General features: G+C 42.4%; 1 protein-coding gene across 3 annotated transcripts in view; it reads left to right on the top strand.

Annotated features, from left to right (window-relative positions):
• Nucleotides 1-16,371, top strand: part of LOC147700843 (putative DBH-like monooxygenase protein 2) — a 434,868-nt gene that overhangs the window by 140,586 nt on the left and 277,911 nt on the right. The window lies entirely within an intron of this gene.

The raw sequence follows: 16,371 nt of genomic DNA, 5'->3' as shown, positions 1-16,371 counted from the left end.
ACAGAAACTTACACATACTTACTCTCTTAAACAATCACTTATAGAAACACATACTTACTTATACGGGAACTCTTCCAATCTCTCACTCTCACATATACTCACTTATACACCAATACTCATATATACAAGTTTAAAACATATGTACTTGCTCATAAATACACTATTGAGACAGTCATTCACTCACTAACACACCCATACACACACTCATCCACCCATACAGTCCTGCACACAAGCTGTCTTCAACACATACAAACAGTGAGTCACTCATTGAATCATCTATGGACTAAGTAATACCCTCCACCCAACCATGCAGGTACTCAGACACTCAAACTGATACTCAAAAAACCAACTAATAACGCATATAGACACTCAAGTAGCTACTCACCAACCCATGCAGCCATTTATACACAAAGTGAGAGACTGATACAGATATTTACATATTTAAACATTACTCACTAACCCATGTATTCACTAAGATACACTTAATCGGTCAGTTATACAATCAATTTTACATCAGAAAAATCATTCATTTAGACACTTATATACCCATTCATACTTCCATTGACCTTGAGATATACATATATAAAACATATTTAATTTTCAGAAAAACACACATTCACTGGATAATGTGTCATCAGTGAGGTCCTTTGAGATGCCATCAGTGATGTCATAAGTGATGTCACTGACCATGTCATGAGTGATGTGATATGTGAAGTCATCAGCAGTGCATTGCGGGCGCGCAAATTATAATTAGCTGAACTAACTATAACGGGGGATTTTCTATGGTTCTGTACGAGTGAAATGTCCAACTAACTATAACGCCCCTGAAACCTAAGGTTTTTTTCAGTGAATATTTAAATATTGAGAATGGATGAGATTTGTTCTATTGTAAAGGTAAGACGTTTCCCAAAGAGAGATCTGTGCCCTGTATTCTGGATTTCTAGAGTCCTAGGATTAGTGTAATGTGATTGACTGTGTCAAAGGCTGCTGAAAGAGAAGTGTGCAGCAACCCTATTCTTGTCAAGGTCATCCCAGATTGAGATTAGGGCTGCTTCAGTGCCTCTTCCTGGACGGCATCCAGTTTAGAAGTTCGAGAGTAGGAATGTGCCTTCAATGAATTTGACATCTGGGCGAATGGCTGCTCTTTCTATACGTTTTCCCAGTATTAGTCAATTTACTACAGATCTGTAGTTGTCAGGGTCTTGAGTATTCAGGTTTGTTTTCTTTAATATATAACACAAAAAATAGGTATTGTGGCTATATCGCAGTGACATTAAGGTATAATAAATCTTAAGTCTGGGAAAGTGAATTCAATGTTTTATTGTACACAAACCTATGTAAAGTTTTGTGGTCTCCTATTAAGGAAGGTCAATCCAAGTAGTGGACAAGGTGGGCTCACTCACTTAATGTGACATGCTTCATCATAGGCCCCCTTGTCCCACCCTAGTAGGCTAATACCATCAGGGCAGACTTAACCTCAGGTTGGAATATTCAGAGGGAGTTCTTAGATATTTTTCCACTCTGGATATCAATGCTCCATTACTAACTAAAAGTACCTCGAGGTATACCCCCTGGTATCCTTATATTCATGTGGAGCCTTGGGATGGAATAAACGTGGATTACCGTAAGGTAATCAAGGAGTATGGTTCCCTATTTTATGATCCTTGCAACCCCAACTTTATCTTTAATAGCAGGAGTATGTATGTCTTTTTTTAAGTCTTCTGGGAAAACGTTTGTGTTGGAAATTGACCTTATGCATGATTTATCCCAAACGTTTTCCCTTCCTGCTCCTTTACCTGACCTTGTTTTTGTTGGCTTTAGGACAGTTTACAACTGCTAACCAGTGCCACAGTACATGTGCTTCTATCCTAAATATGTGTACAAACATTGTATATATAATCAGCATATTTGGTTTACTGGTAAGTTCCTTGTAAAGTGGTATACCATATACCCAGGGCCTGCATTTCAAATGATACTAGTGATCCTAAACTCTGATTGTGCCACCAACATAAGTAGCCTTTCAAACCTGTCTCAGGCCTACCATTGCAGGGCCTGTGTGTGCAGTTTACTGACACCTCAACTTGCCATTTAAAACTTCTTACTAAGCCTCAAACATCCCTTTCATTACATATACATAACCCATAAGGTATGCCCTAAGAACCCTAAGGGCAGGATGCTGTTCATGTAAAAGTGAGAACACATACATATATGTGTTACATGTCCTTCTAGTGACAAACACCCCATATTGTTTTTCACTGATGTGAGGCCTGCTCCTCTCATAGGTTAGCATTGGGGATTCCTTAAAATAAGTTAAAGCTGAAATTCTTTATTGCCGAGGTATAGCTGTGCGATGTTTAATATATTTAGATTCATAAGGACAAATCCTCATTACTGGTAAAATTGGACTTGGAATTACTAGTTTCGAAGTACCACTTTTAGAAGAGGGCATTTCTCTGCTCTTAGCTGTTAGTGTGCCTTACAGCATGTTTCCAATCTACGTCTGGGTGACAGCTACACTTTGTCCACTCCCTCTAGACAGCCACAAACAGAGGGCACTCCCCTATATCTGATTTCTGACGGGTCTTTCTGAGCAGGAGGGAAGGGGAGGAGCTGGCACGTATACTTCAAAAGGTTGTGTTGTCTTCCCACACAAAGGATTGATTAATGCCCAGGGGTAGCGTAGCAGACATGACTGGGCTGAAAGGGAAGCTGTGCACTTCAAAGACTATCCATTGAGTCACCTTTACCTCAAAGGCAGCATATGGTGTCAGTACTGGGGCTCTGACCCCATCTAGTTGGACACTTTTGGACTTGAAGATTATTTAAAATTTCTAAGGCAACACGTTACCTAACGATATTTAGATTAGAAAAAGGACTAAAGATACCGTGGAGCCTCAATGACTAATCACAAACCAATGTCTTACTAGAAGAATATATATGTTTATTTTTATTCAAAAGAAATTGTACATAAAAGACCATATATCACAAATCGTTAAAAAAGGAACACACATGTAATTGGATACTTAAACCACAATGTAGTCCTTCAGTAAAAAACAAATAAAATATATACAATAACATAGAAGAAACACAGTGCAGATTTATGCTTGTTGGACACTGTTGCTGTAATTAAAAACACAAATTGTCATAGTTCTACAGTCCATTGAGTTTCGTCATTAGTCTCTACGCGCGTTTCGGCGAGTGACCGCCTTCTTCAGGAGAATAGTTTGTTGTTCTAGAAAATAAAGAACAATGTATGTTGCACATGTATAAGAAACATAGTACAATGAGGCTCAAAAAAGTTGATACTTGATATATATAGGTATACCGATGGTTCTCCTACTAGAGTTAAATTTATGATAAACCTAAAGAAAAACTTTTAAGAGTAAAGATGAGTAGGAAACCCGTGCTCAGAAAGGAAGCTGAGTAAGTGCTATACCATCAAGAGGTATCATCCATTAATACAGTGAAAAAGATTAGATTTTGTGATAAAGAAACAGATAAAAAATGATAAACCATGATAGAAAACAAGTAAAGCAACGTGACTAAAAATTGATATCTTAAAGGAGCCCTATGATCCTGGCATAGGATTCTACTAGTCGGGAGCCCTATGGTTCTTAAATTGTTCTTACCAATTGGAGATATTTTGATGCCTTTCGCTTGGAGGAATAGATGGCTGGGATAAATAGGATATCTAATAATGATATTAGAAAGAAGAAAGCATAATTTAGCATAACCTGTCTTCCAAGCAGTGAACTAGAGGTAAGCTAATTGTAAGCTCGAGGTTAATATATACCTATGAAGGAGTAATGGCTTGATCCAGGGTGCGCTATTAGTCTATTCTGGATAAGATGATAAAAAACCTCCAGCTGTAATTAATTCTACATAGAATGCTTGACCCTACGCTGTTGAAAAGTGGTCATGTAGCTGTATGTGTCCAGTGGGGCGTCGGCTCATCCACACTTGAATTGGATAGATCTATATGAAAGCAAAGAGCTTTGTAGGGATTCATTTGATTAAAGCGCAGGCATGTATAAATAGGGCTAGAAGAAGCTAATTAGTACCTGTGGCTACCGTATCTCAGCTCTTTATTTAATTGATGCATTGGTTCAATACCTCACAGGGCATCCTGAGTTCAAAAAAGCTAAATGGTGCAGAGAAGAACAAACAGGATGAGTCAGTAAGGGATTTGTACTAGTCATAAGAAATTGATAGACTAATAGCGCACCCTGGATCAAGCCATTACTCCTTCATATGTATATATTAACCTCGAGCTTACAATTAGCTTACCTCTAGTTCACTGCTTTATCATGGTCATGGTTTATCATTTTTTATCTGTTTCTTTATCACAAAATCTAATCTTTTTCACTGTGTAAATGGATGATACCTCTTGATGGTATAGCACTTACTCAGCTTCCTTTCTGAGCACGTGTTTCCTACTCATCTTTACTCTTAAAAGTTTTTCTTTAGGTTTATCATATGTTTAACTCTAGTAGGAGAACCATCGGTGTACCTATATATATCAAGTATCAACTTTTTTGAGCCTCAATGTACTATTTTTCTTATACATGTGCAACATACATTGTTCTTTATTTTCTAAAACAACAAACTATTCTCCTGAAGAAGGCGGTCACTCACCGAAACGCGCGTAGAGACTAATGACGAAACTCAATGGACTGTAGAACTATGACAATTTGTGTTTTTAATTACAGCAACAGTGTCGAACAAGCATAAATCTGTACTGTGTTTATTCTATGTTATTGTATATATTTTAATTGTTTTTTACTGAAGGACTAAATTGTGGTTTAAGTATCCAAAAACATGTTTGTTCCTTTTTTAACTGTTTGTGATATATGGTCTTTTATGTACAATTTCTTTTGAATAAAAATATATATATATATATTCTTCTAGTAAGACATTGGTGTGTGATTAGTACATGAGGCTCCATGGTATCTTTAGTCCTTTTTCTAATCTAAATATTGTTAGGTAACGTGTTGCCTAGGAAATATTCAATAATCTGTATTTGCCCTGTCCTAGGAACATTATGTGGAATCAGGGGGTCCTTGTTTTATATTAACACTTTTGGACCTGTAACCAGACATTGCTGGCTCTACATCTGCACAATGCCAGAAGGAACTGCTGTGCCACCAGGAGGAACTGCCACTTTGAGAATTGCTTTGCTGTGTCCATCTGCTGCTTGATATGTGCTGTGCTGCTGGAGTGACTGTCACTTTGCTACCTGCTTTGTGTTGCTGGCCTACAGCAATCTGCCTACTGCTGTGTGCACATCTACTTGTGTTCTCCATGGGCTTCTTGGCTTTCCCCCTGTTCTATATGAAATCTCAGTGATTCCCCTGTGCTACTGCTGCCAGACTCTGTCATCCATGAGTATTGCAGCTGCACTCTGAACACCAGCATTCTTAATTAAGTAAAGTGCTTCTTTGCAAAATTGCCAGAGAAGCTACACTTCCCTGTACACCAGCTGAAGGAATAGGGCATGCTCCACTTTGTACGAGTGCCCAGGGAACAACGGTTCCCTCTCAAACAACGTTAACCAGCAGCAGTGCTCGGCCTGACAATCAGTGCTGGTCCTCGTCCTGAGCGTTCGAGGAATACAGCTTCTTCTACAAACAGCGTGACCAGCTGAGGGCTGCCCAAATCGGCAGCAGCAGCATGTGTGCCCCGCTCCTACCATGGATGAGGAAACCCAGCAGGGCTCACCGTTGCTCCGCTGTCGCTGACTTTGCCCCTTTCCTGGTCCCGAACGGGAGCTGCAGTCCTCATCCTAAAAAGGTTCTGTGGTAGTAGGCAGTGCGGTCTGCACTACTGTCCTGCTGTATCATGAGGCCACACTTCCGTCCCCCTCGATACTCTGTAATGACCTCTGATACGCAGCTCTGTGTGCTGTTGTAGACAACTAGAATTAACATGAAGGAGCCTTGCTGATTCAAGCACTGCTCTTATGTTTATCCTCTGAACAGTAATAACATAACATTTACATATCTCCTGAATCTCTTATCCGAGTTTTATCATTTTAGGTTTGATTTGTGCAGGATAACCTGTGTTATCCTGAAATGTTAATAATATCAAAAGTGTAATAACTTGCATAGTACTGTGGGGATTTATGTTGATTTGCCCTGCTTTCACCAGCATAACCAGTAATATTGAGAACTGTGATATATGACAAAGTATAGATGATATTCATGCCATTTTGGTGCTAATGTGTTTATAATACAAATATATTTTTATTCATACTGTAGGGATTATTACTGGTGGATTCATTGTGTAACTGTTTGTGTGTGTGTGTGTGTGTGCTGCTCAAATACTCTACACAAACATCGCCTCTGTTGATACAACTGCCTGCTCTGTGCCAAGCTACCAGAGGGTGAGCACAGGTTATCTAAGTTGTGTATCTGACTTACCCTGCTAGAGTGGTGGGTTATCTTTGTCTTAGGTGCATGCCCTAACCAACCGGAAACTCAATTTCTAACTTCCTGTCATTAAGTAGTTGTTGATGAGTGTTCTGACTGGCATGGCAGCTGACGTTGTTAAAACAGTCTTTTGATGAAAACATTCCCCAGTACGGATTAATTGCGCTCTGTGATAAGTGATATTACATACGACTGAGGGAAATCCATAGATGAGCCTCCTCCTTGCCCTGCTCCTTTCTTTGACACAATAAATATTTTGAGTGTGCCTTCTACAAAAAGATTTGACAGCATCCCATACTGCTAGTGGAGAGACTATCTGATTGCGGTATCAAAGGAACAGCCTTAAAATGGCTACAACACTTTCTGTCAGAGAGAACACAAACTGTCACTTTAGGTCTCTATTCCTCGGCCAAAATGCCCTTAGAGAAGGGGCTCCCACTGGGCTCCTGTCTAAGTCCTACCCTCTTTAATATATGCATGGCCCCTCTGGCTCAGATTGTGGAACAGCTGGGTTTTGAAATAATCTCACACGCAGGTGATACTCAGCTTATGTTCACTATCGGAAAATGTCCAGAGCTAGAAAAAATACGCTTTGCCAATGGTATGAAGCTGATCTCAGACTGGATGGCTGGGAATTACCTTCAATTGAATCCAGGGAAGACGGAGATCATGTTAATGGGAAAGGCCCGTGACATCTGGTTAGATGACTGGTGGCCTGACCAATTAGGCTCTGCTCCCTCCTCTAAACTCTCCGTAAAGAACCTAGGAATAAAAATTGACCGTTCCTTGTCTATGAGAGACCATATTGCGACCACGACCGGCACATGCTTTTACTGTCTCCAACTTCTTCGGAAAATACTTCTGTTCATACCTAGCTCCCATCGTAGGACTTACGTGCACGCAATGGTAACTAGCCGTTTAGATTATGGCAATGCCCTGCTGGCAGAAGTAGGTGAGACTCTCCTGGCCAAATTACAGATTGTTCAGAACACGGCCACAAGAATGATCTTAACCCGCCTCGCTGGCTCTTCATCAACCCCGCTGCTTCGAGAACTGCATTGACTTAATGTAGAAAAAAGATCCTTTTTTTAAATCTGTTGCCTAACCCATAACGCTCTTAATGATAAAGGCCCCCGCTACTTACAACGTAAACTGATTAAATACTGCCCCAGTTGGACGCTCAGATCCACCTCACAGGAGCTGTTACAAATCCCTCGAATTCGTCTCACCCGGACAGGTGGGAGAGCTTTTTCCTATCTGGCTCCCAAGTATTGGAACCAGCTCCCACAGGCTCTACAAGCCATCCCGAGCTATGGCACTTTTAGGAAACATCTGAAAGCCTTATTATTTTAACTTTGTCATGGTCCGGTATTTACCCTGCAGAAGTCCAATCTCTAGTCAGTGCTGACATGCCCCAGGGTGATTTGAGCACTTAATAAATACTTAATCTAATCTAGATCTAATCTAGAGTAGAGAAAGTGCTGGCATTGAACTCCAGATAATCTCTCGGTTCCTCCTTCATGAAATGAAATTACTCATCATCAAGTAGGAGCCTCCTATCAAAGGTCCTGCTTGAAGGCTGATAAAGCTGAGAGATCCGTTACACTGAGAGAGACAGGGACAATGAACTATGATCAGAGATCACTTTCGGATTCAGCTCGATACTAATCAGGGATGGCAAAGAGAGGCTTACAAGGAACATATCAATCGGTGAGGGTGAAAAATGAGGGGTGGCATAAAAGACAAACACAGAATTCTTAGAGCGACAGCTCTGTCAAACATTTATAAGTGTATAGGAAACCATTATTTGTCTCAGACCATCCCTAATGTGCTGCTTTACAGTAGGAGCCATACTCTGTCTCAGGATGTGAAGAATTAAAACCAGGATGCAGCGTGACATTCAAATCATCACAGAGTATAACCAGCTCAGGCCATGATGCAACTCGGCCAGTAAGATGTTAAAGACCGTGGGGGTTCCCCTCGTTAGGACCTTAAACAATACACATAGTAAACTGCACATTCTCCCATTTGATATTCATGATAACCCATTGAACATTCAGATCAAAGCTATGCACCACAAGGAAAGAGAGAACAGATACCCAAAAGAAAAGAAAAGACAATGCCACCACCCCCCTCACTTTAGACTACAAACAAATATAAAGTAGAGAAGAAAAGTGGAAGTAAGAATAGTATTATAGATCCTATGTCTGCTAAAAAAAAACCTAAGAAAGGTTTATGGGCAACTAGTGGATCAGATCAAATGACAGGCCATTTTGCGGGTTCACATTTTGCAGCAACTCTTCAACCTTCACAGCATAAAAACAATAGTACCCTTGACCCTCATACTTGATTCAAAGAGTAGCAGGTTCCATGAGCGAGACTGTGGCCCTGAGCTTCCAATGAGCAGGGATATGTTCACGGAGCTGCCAACGCCGAACCAATGTCTTATGGCAGAAGTCCGACTTAGCCCCACAAGCTTTAATTGGTGACCTAGGTTGAAACAAACAGACAATCTCATGTCACAATGGAAATGTACCAACATAGATCAGGATGACCTGTTGGTAGCGAGCTGGCCCATCCTTCTTTCACAGGCAAAATGGGAAAAATGGGCCCTTTAGATCACACTATGCATGTCTCAATCATTTAAGGCAGAAAAGGACTCCCAAAAAAGATGGATGATCGTTCCTGAGGTTATTTTGTCAAGATCTATTTTCCAAGTCTTCCAACCTAGATGTAGGAGTGACCAGCTGAGATTTATGTTGCAAGGAGGATGAATTGGCCTCCCCCACAGCTACCTGACCTGTCTTAACCTTACCAAAACAAGTATGAATAATGTCCATGTTTTTTGACAATTTCCTCAGCTTAAGTTGTATCTTTAAATGTGAAGCTTTGAATGCAAGAGAGTCCTTACAGTACTCCACCCTATGCTGTTGTAGGAGATCATATATTGCAGATAAAGTAGGAGAACCATAATCATTAATAGCAACATTGACAGAGAATCAAGTCCCAGCCCAGAAATCCTGTGTTAGGTGAGGAGTAGTAGTATTCATGATCTCAGTTGAAGAGGCAGCTTTCTCTAAGACCGGAGGAGTGGAATTAATGGGAGTAAGCTCAATGCCGTCAGGATCCCACAACCCTCGTCTTCAGATTCTGATGCAAATTCTGATATCACAGGGTCCAAGACCCCCTGTGTAAAGGCCAGTGTAAACTGTTCTTCAATATTGGTAGTTGTGGTAAAGCCATTCCCAACCTCCAGACCACCAGTGCTTAATGACATGTGCCCCAAATTATCTCCGGTTTCAGCAAGCAGCCGCTCTTTGGAGAGTCATAGTACCTGTAATCCCAGACTTGTGAACTTTGATATCAGAATCAGAAAAGCTCACAGAGTCTGATAGTAGTTGTTCAGCATCCCCACTCCCTACATATTGCAAAGTCTACAGGACCTTTCAACTACACAGAGGAAGTTGTCAGACAGCCATCTTCTGAAGTCCCCTCTGGAAGAGTCTGGAATTGAGATGGATAGAACCAGTGATACATGAGGTGGTGCCACCTTCCTCCCTACTACCTAAGCAGACAAATTGAGATGAAAGATATATGATCTAAAGTCCTCCAGGAGGATGTTTTAGTGGTTAACATAGATAGGGACGCTACTCCAGTATCATCTGGGATGTTCAAGAAAACCCCTAGAGTCTCCTCCATCCACTGTGGCATGTGAGTCCCGTACATTAACAGCCATAGTTATTGCTTAGAAGTCACAGTTTTTACAAGATGGGGTCTTCTCCTCTCAGTTCCCATGATCTAGTTGGGCAGATCAAAGAGCCTCGAACAACAGTGCTTCCCCTGGCTGCTGACTTAGCTGACATTTTGAAGAATTAATTACTGGGAGTGATCTGCCTAAAAGAATCCTGACTCCTTCGCCTTATTTTCAATAATCCAGCCACTAACAGTAACTGTAAAGGTAAGAGCCACAGAAAAAAAGATTGAAACAATGTTGCAGTTGGCCACCCGGAGTCACTGCTACAATTTCTTCTAGTGTAACTTCATAGGAACCTTGGACAGAGAGTGGAAATACTAAAAAGCATACCCAATAACCCAAGTTGCCTGGCCATATGATTAGAGCAGCTCCACGTGAAATGCTGTGACTGTTCTAGAAGACATCTTCCCATGTGCCAGGAACCAGCTCTCTCTCATATGGGGAGGGTGCAGGGGGGTCTCTAGCTGAGCCACAGTCCAACTCTCCCTAAAGCCAAGAAACATGCCTTTCTGATCAGAAGACTCAGGGGCATATCATCAAGACAGGCGATAAAATTATCGCTGTTTTAGCAACAGAAAACTGCTGCTAATACGGCGATAATCGGCTTCATGATATGCTCTATGGAATTCCAATTGAAGCCCATGTAAGATGTCCTTCACATTTAACATGGGTTTCAATTGGAATTCCATAGAGCATATTATCAAGCCCAATATTGCCGTTTTAGCTGCAGTTTTCTGCCACTAAAACGGCAATAATTGTATCGCCTGTCTTGATAATATGCCCCTCAGTCTTTTAAGCCGGAGGAGAGGCACCACCCACTGTCCTGCAACTGGAGAAACCATCTGTAGGAAGTTGCTAGTCTTCAGTGGCTCTACAATGAAGCCACCCGACTGCTCGCCTGCCTCCACCAGGAACCCTGCAGCACTCCGAAGGACAACCACTGCTGCTTCAGGTACCGGGGAGATGAAATAAAACCAGATCTTAACAAGCTCTCATATCTTTTTTCACAGAAGCGACTCTGATGGATTCGGTGTCCTCACATGGCTAGCCCCATGCCGCCATCTTTTCTTAGATAAACCCACAATTGCTTTGTCTGCTGTTGGGGCTACACTTTGGGAAAGGTTGGTAAAGAAGATACGACCTAAGCAATTAACTACTTTTGAAAATAAGGAAGAGATTGGGCGAATACTCTCCTTCCGGGTGAAGGATAGAGCTAGTGCAAATATTATTCACGTGCATTCGGGAAGAATTCCATAGGTTTTATCAAATCCTTTATCAAAAGTATTAGGTTGCCTCTACAGACGCCATCAATCTATTTAGCAGTATGTATTACCACCACAAACTGACTGGGATACAACAGACCCAATTACTCTGCTTGAAGTTGAGACTCTAGTAAGTCGAGGAGTTAGGGTGAAAGTGCCCAGTCCAGACGAAATCCCTCTTGAATTTTATGCGGCCCTTCTACATGTTCCTGCATCTCTCACCCGCAATCTTTTCAACTCTTTTTAATCTTTCAGAAAAATAAAATTGTAAATTGATACTTGTATTGCGCACTACTCACCTGCAAGGGTCTCAAGGCGCTTGTACGAATACAGCTGTGGAACCCATCCTGGCTTTCCCTGTGAGGCGTCCACTCCTGGCCACCCCCAAGGTGGAGGCCAGGCATCCTTAGCATTGTGGGGGCCGTTGTGGAGATTAAGCAAGCTATTGCCCAGAGTTGCAGAGTGGGACTCCATGACTGGAATAGGCACCGAGACGAGAATTATCAGTGCCTGAGTCTTGGTCAGAGACTAACACTGTCATCTTCCCCAAGATGTGTGGGTCATATCGATCAATTTAATTGCTCAACGTTGATACGAAAAACTATACTCAGATCCTGCCCAACAGATTATTTTCTGTGATATTAAACTTGGTTGATGAGAACCAGCATATGTTCATACCGGGACAAGACACCATCACCCATGTTAATATGGTCATCACTGTTTTGGAAATTGGGTTGGCCAATGGGGGCTTGGCCAGAATGAAAATGTTTGATGCAGAAAAGCCATTCAACCTGGATTTCTGGGCATTTCTCTGGGCATTATGGGTGCCTCAGGAATTGGCCCCTGGTTTATTAATAGAGTTCAACAATTGTATAAAGGCTTGAAGCCCAGGGTTCTTTGTTTGAGTACTGTTTCAGACCATAAAATTATCACCAGCAGATGTGTCCTCGTTCACCCCAGCTTTTTGTTAATCATATTGGGCCCTACATACAAGCTTTGAGAATGGCCATGGATATTCACCCGCTGCAGATACATTATCTAGATCTTAAAGTTCCAGCCTGTGTGGACGATGTGGCCATTCCAACCTCTAACTTTGCAATCGCTTTAACGACAATAGATACAGTTGCAAGTGAATATGGCTCTATATGAGGGTATAAGCTTAACATTGAAAGGACTCAGGTCTTGAATGATGTCTCTGCTCTGGGACAAGTCAGTCACTGGGTACACTCATCTGCATATCTCAGTGTTAAACTGTCATTAAAAATAGAAGAGATATTGAGGCTTAATTACAGTCAAACCTTCATAGGGACAGGGAGACCTTTAATGTGTAGAATAGATTTCACTTTGGGGTAATCTGGAGGTGTAACCCTATTAAATTGATCATCTTACCTCGCTACCCTTACCTTTTCAGGTGTATACCTCACTATGTTCCTAACGCTTTCTTTCATAAAATCAAGGTGTCTTGGCAGAAATTTATCTTGAGCAATCGGAAAACGATATCCACTAAACAGTCTCTCCAATTGCCAATGGAGAGAGGGTGTCTCTTCTTACCCAGTTTACGGGTTTACTACCTAGCCGCATTCATGTCTTAATTATGCGATAGGGAGCCGTGGCATCTGGAACATATGTTTCCAGAGTACCTACCATGGGGTGCGTCTACCATACCCTGCATCAGTATCATCAATATAATCTACTTCAAATGGACTAGATCTAAGAACCTGGGGGTGTATCATTCTATATGGTCTTATCTTTGAAAGATATACATACCTGGGTTATAATTCTAATCTGCAGGTTCATGAAAGCTTTGTAGAATGTTCGGAAGGCTCCAAACTTCTTACATTAGAGCAATTATTTGAAGGTTGCACTCTTATCTCAAATGAGAACTTTCAACCAGGGGCAGCTCCTCTGCTATGGCAGAGGAGCGTCGCCCCCCACCAGCCGCATATTTAGCCCAAGATTTAGTATTGTTTTATTTTGTTCACCGGAGACTTGGGGGCAGGGACATGGGATAACAGGCACCCACAGGAGTTGTATGCACTGTAAACAATGCCTAGGCGAATTGAAGCTCATTCCAACAAAGCTACATTGCTGGGTTGGACGCAGCAAATCACAGGCACCCAGTCTCCCTGGAAGCGCAAATCATCAGAGCTCAGGCTAATCCAGAAGCTGCTCTCATGTGCAAGAGCTTCTTCAGGATTGGCCGTAGGCGAGTCTGGGAGCCTCTGCTTGCAGTGAAGCCTCCCCTCTCCTCTGACACTGGCTGCTACTGCTTGCAGCAAAGGTTTTCCCTGCCCTGTGCTCGATTCTTTTGGTATTTACAGCTCTGACATATAAAGGGTAGTGAAAAAACGGAATACGTCGCTACTCTCAAAGTAGCTTCCTAGAGTACCTGGTGAAAGGCATTCTTAAGGGAAGTATCACCCTGAATTACAAAAAGCAGTCCAGGAGGAGAGGGTGGTGTTCAGCTGGTTGGCAATAACGTATGAGATGGTCTGAAAAGAGATGGCTGTTTTTTCAGCAGTTTTTACAGGCTCAGCACCATCTGTGTGACAAAGAGCTATGTGCCCTTTTGCACTGATGTAGTTAATCACTTGGTGCATGATCATACTGTATTCCAGTTCCCACTTGTGTGATCCAGACCTACGTACCCTCTGACTTTGATGCAGCCATCTCTTTTTGGACCATCTCATAAGTTATTGCCAAATGGCTGAACACCACTCTCTCTTCCTGGACTGCTTCATCAGTACCGCTACAGCACTCAACAGAATTAAGTAACCTTGTTCTGATGATGATCTGGACTCGAACAGGTCGAAACGCCGTCGACCGCCCAGTGTAAAATTACGACAGCATTGTGGTCTACCTAAACAATCTAAACAAAAGATTCAACTTGTATATAATTTCACTGCGCTGTTCACCTTCACTAGCATGTCCAGTACACATTTCTATGGGTTTTTTTAAAAGTTTTTTTTAATCCTTTGTTTTATTGGTGCAAAAATCACATATAGCAGTACACTCCGGAGTCACTTGACCCGTTGCTCTTGCAACACCTGTACATATGTTCAGTACAACCTATAAGCACATCATGACAGTTACTTTGAATCATAAACAGTGTCCCCATGTTTGGTTAATCCTCGTCCTGTGAGGTGTCTACATTTGGCGCAGTACATATCCCTCCTCTGAAAGCATTCCATTTTCCTGTTCAGGTGAAAGGCGGGTCTGCGTGTGGGACATGAATCCATTGGTTTATAACTGCCAGCTGGTATGCCCAATAATACATTTGGACTTTTGGTGAGCGCTGTGCCTCCGTCATACCATGTCCTGCTTCACATTTCTGTGTTTTGGTTACTTCTACTTAAAATGTTTTGTAGTGCTGATATAACTACTTACAAACAAGAAACGTCTTCTTTTTACTAAACTCTATCGTGGTCTCCATTTCTTCCCCTATCTGAGAGATTTATACTCTCTATGCATCTGCCCCCCTTAAATGATTGCCAGTTGAGACATTGTGTTCTTGATTGCTAACTCTACCCGGGTGTCGACTGGGTTAACAGGTTTACTCCTGTTCTATGAATTTATGCTATTTACGATACGGCGCACCATACCGCAAGGATTGACAGATGCGTCAGAAATTCTGACACATCTGTTGGCCCAAAAGTCATGCATTGCTGGAGTTGTGTCACAAGCAGGACACAACTTCAGCAATGCATGTTGAGGCCTTTACTTATTGTACAGCATCACTCCAGACGCCTGCTTCAAACAGGCATGAGGTTTTGATGCAGTGGCATCCTAGAATTGGCGCAATGAAATCTTGTAGATTTCACTGCATCACTTTTACAAGGCTTTCCTGCATGGGAACGCCTACCCTGCATACATTATACCTGACGCAGGTATAATGTGACGCAGGGATTAACAATGTGACGCAAATCCCAAGATGCCTAAAGTTGTAAAGGCACAGGGTCAGACTGATTTGCATATAGCCATGTATGAACTGGGGTGGCAGAGTGGGCTAAAGAACGGTGATGGATTAAACCCAGATCTTTTGACTGGGTGTGAGTGTTTGATTGATTCAGATGCTCCGTCCATCGCCACCCCCTTTTGTACCGCTTTTGGCCGCCATAAGTGTGGCAGGGTATGCTCAGACGGGAGTCCCTTGCTCACTTTGCCACTGGTTTCAAGCAAGCTGGGCTGAAGATGGCTGGAATGCCAGAAACCGGTCCTCTGAAGCTTGTTTCCGGTCCAGGGAAGACATGGCTTGGCAGTTCGGGCTTGACTGTTCCCATGAGGCACAGGGTCAGACTGATTTGCATATAGCCATGTCTGAACTGGGGTGGCAGAGTGGGCTAAAGAACGGTGATGGATTAAACCCAGATCTTTTGACTGGTGGTGAGTGTTTAATTGATTCAGATGCTCCGTCCATCACCAACCCCTTTTGTACCGCTTTTGGCCGCCATAAGTGTGGCAGGGTATGCTCAGATGTAAGTCCCTTGCTCACTTTGCCACTGGATTCAAGCAAGCCGGGCTGAAGACGGCTGGAATGCCAGAAACCGGTCCTCGGAAGCTTGTTTCCGGTCCAGGGAAGACATGGCTTGGCAGTTCGGGCTGGACTGTTCCCATGAGGCACAGGGTCAGACTGATTTGCATATAGCCATTTCTGAACTGGGGTGGCAGAGTGGGCTAAAGAACGGTGATGGATTAAACTCAGATCTTTAGACTGGGTGTGAGTGTTTGATTGATTCAGATGCTCCGTCCATCACCACCCCCTTTTGTACCGTAACGTTGTAAATTGGCAGCATTGTTTATGCCGCTCCTGTATCTCAAAAGTGACACTATGGCAACACAAAACTCTGGCAAGGGGCTTGTAAATCTGCCCCCCTATGTTTCTGGCTAAAATGGCCGGTCTTGGTGGTGGATTTAATTCAGTCGGCCA

This window comes from Lissotriton vulgaris, chromosome 7 (genome assembly GCF_964263255.1).
Source record: "Lissotriton vulgaris chromosome 7, aLisVul1.2, whole genome shotgun sequence".
Classification (NCBI taxonomy): Eukaryota; Metazoa; Chordata; class Amphibia; order Caudata; family Salamandridae; genus Lissotriton; species Lissotriton vulgaris.
This window is presented reverse-complemented; position numbering and strand designations above follow the sequence as displayed.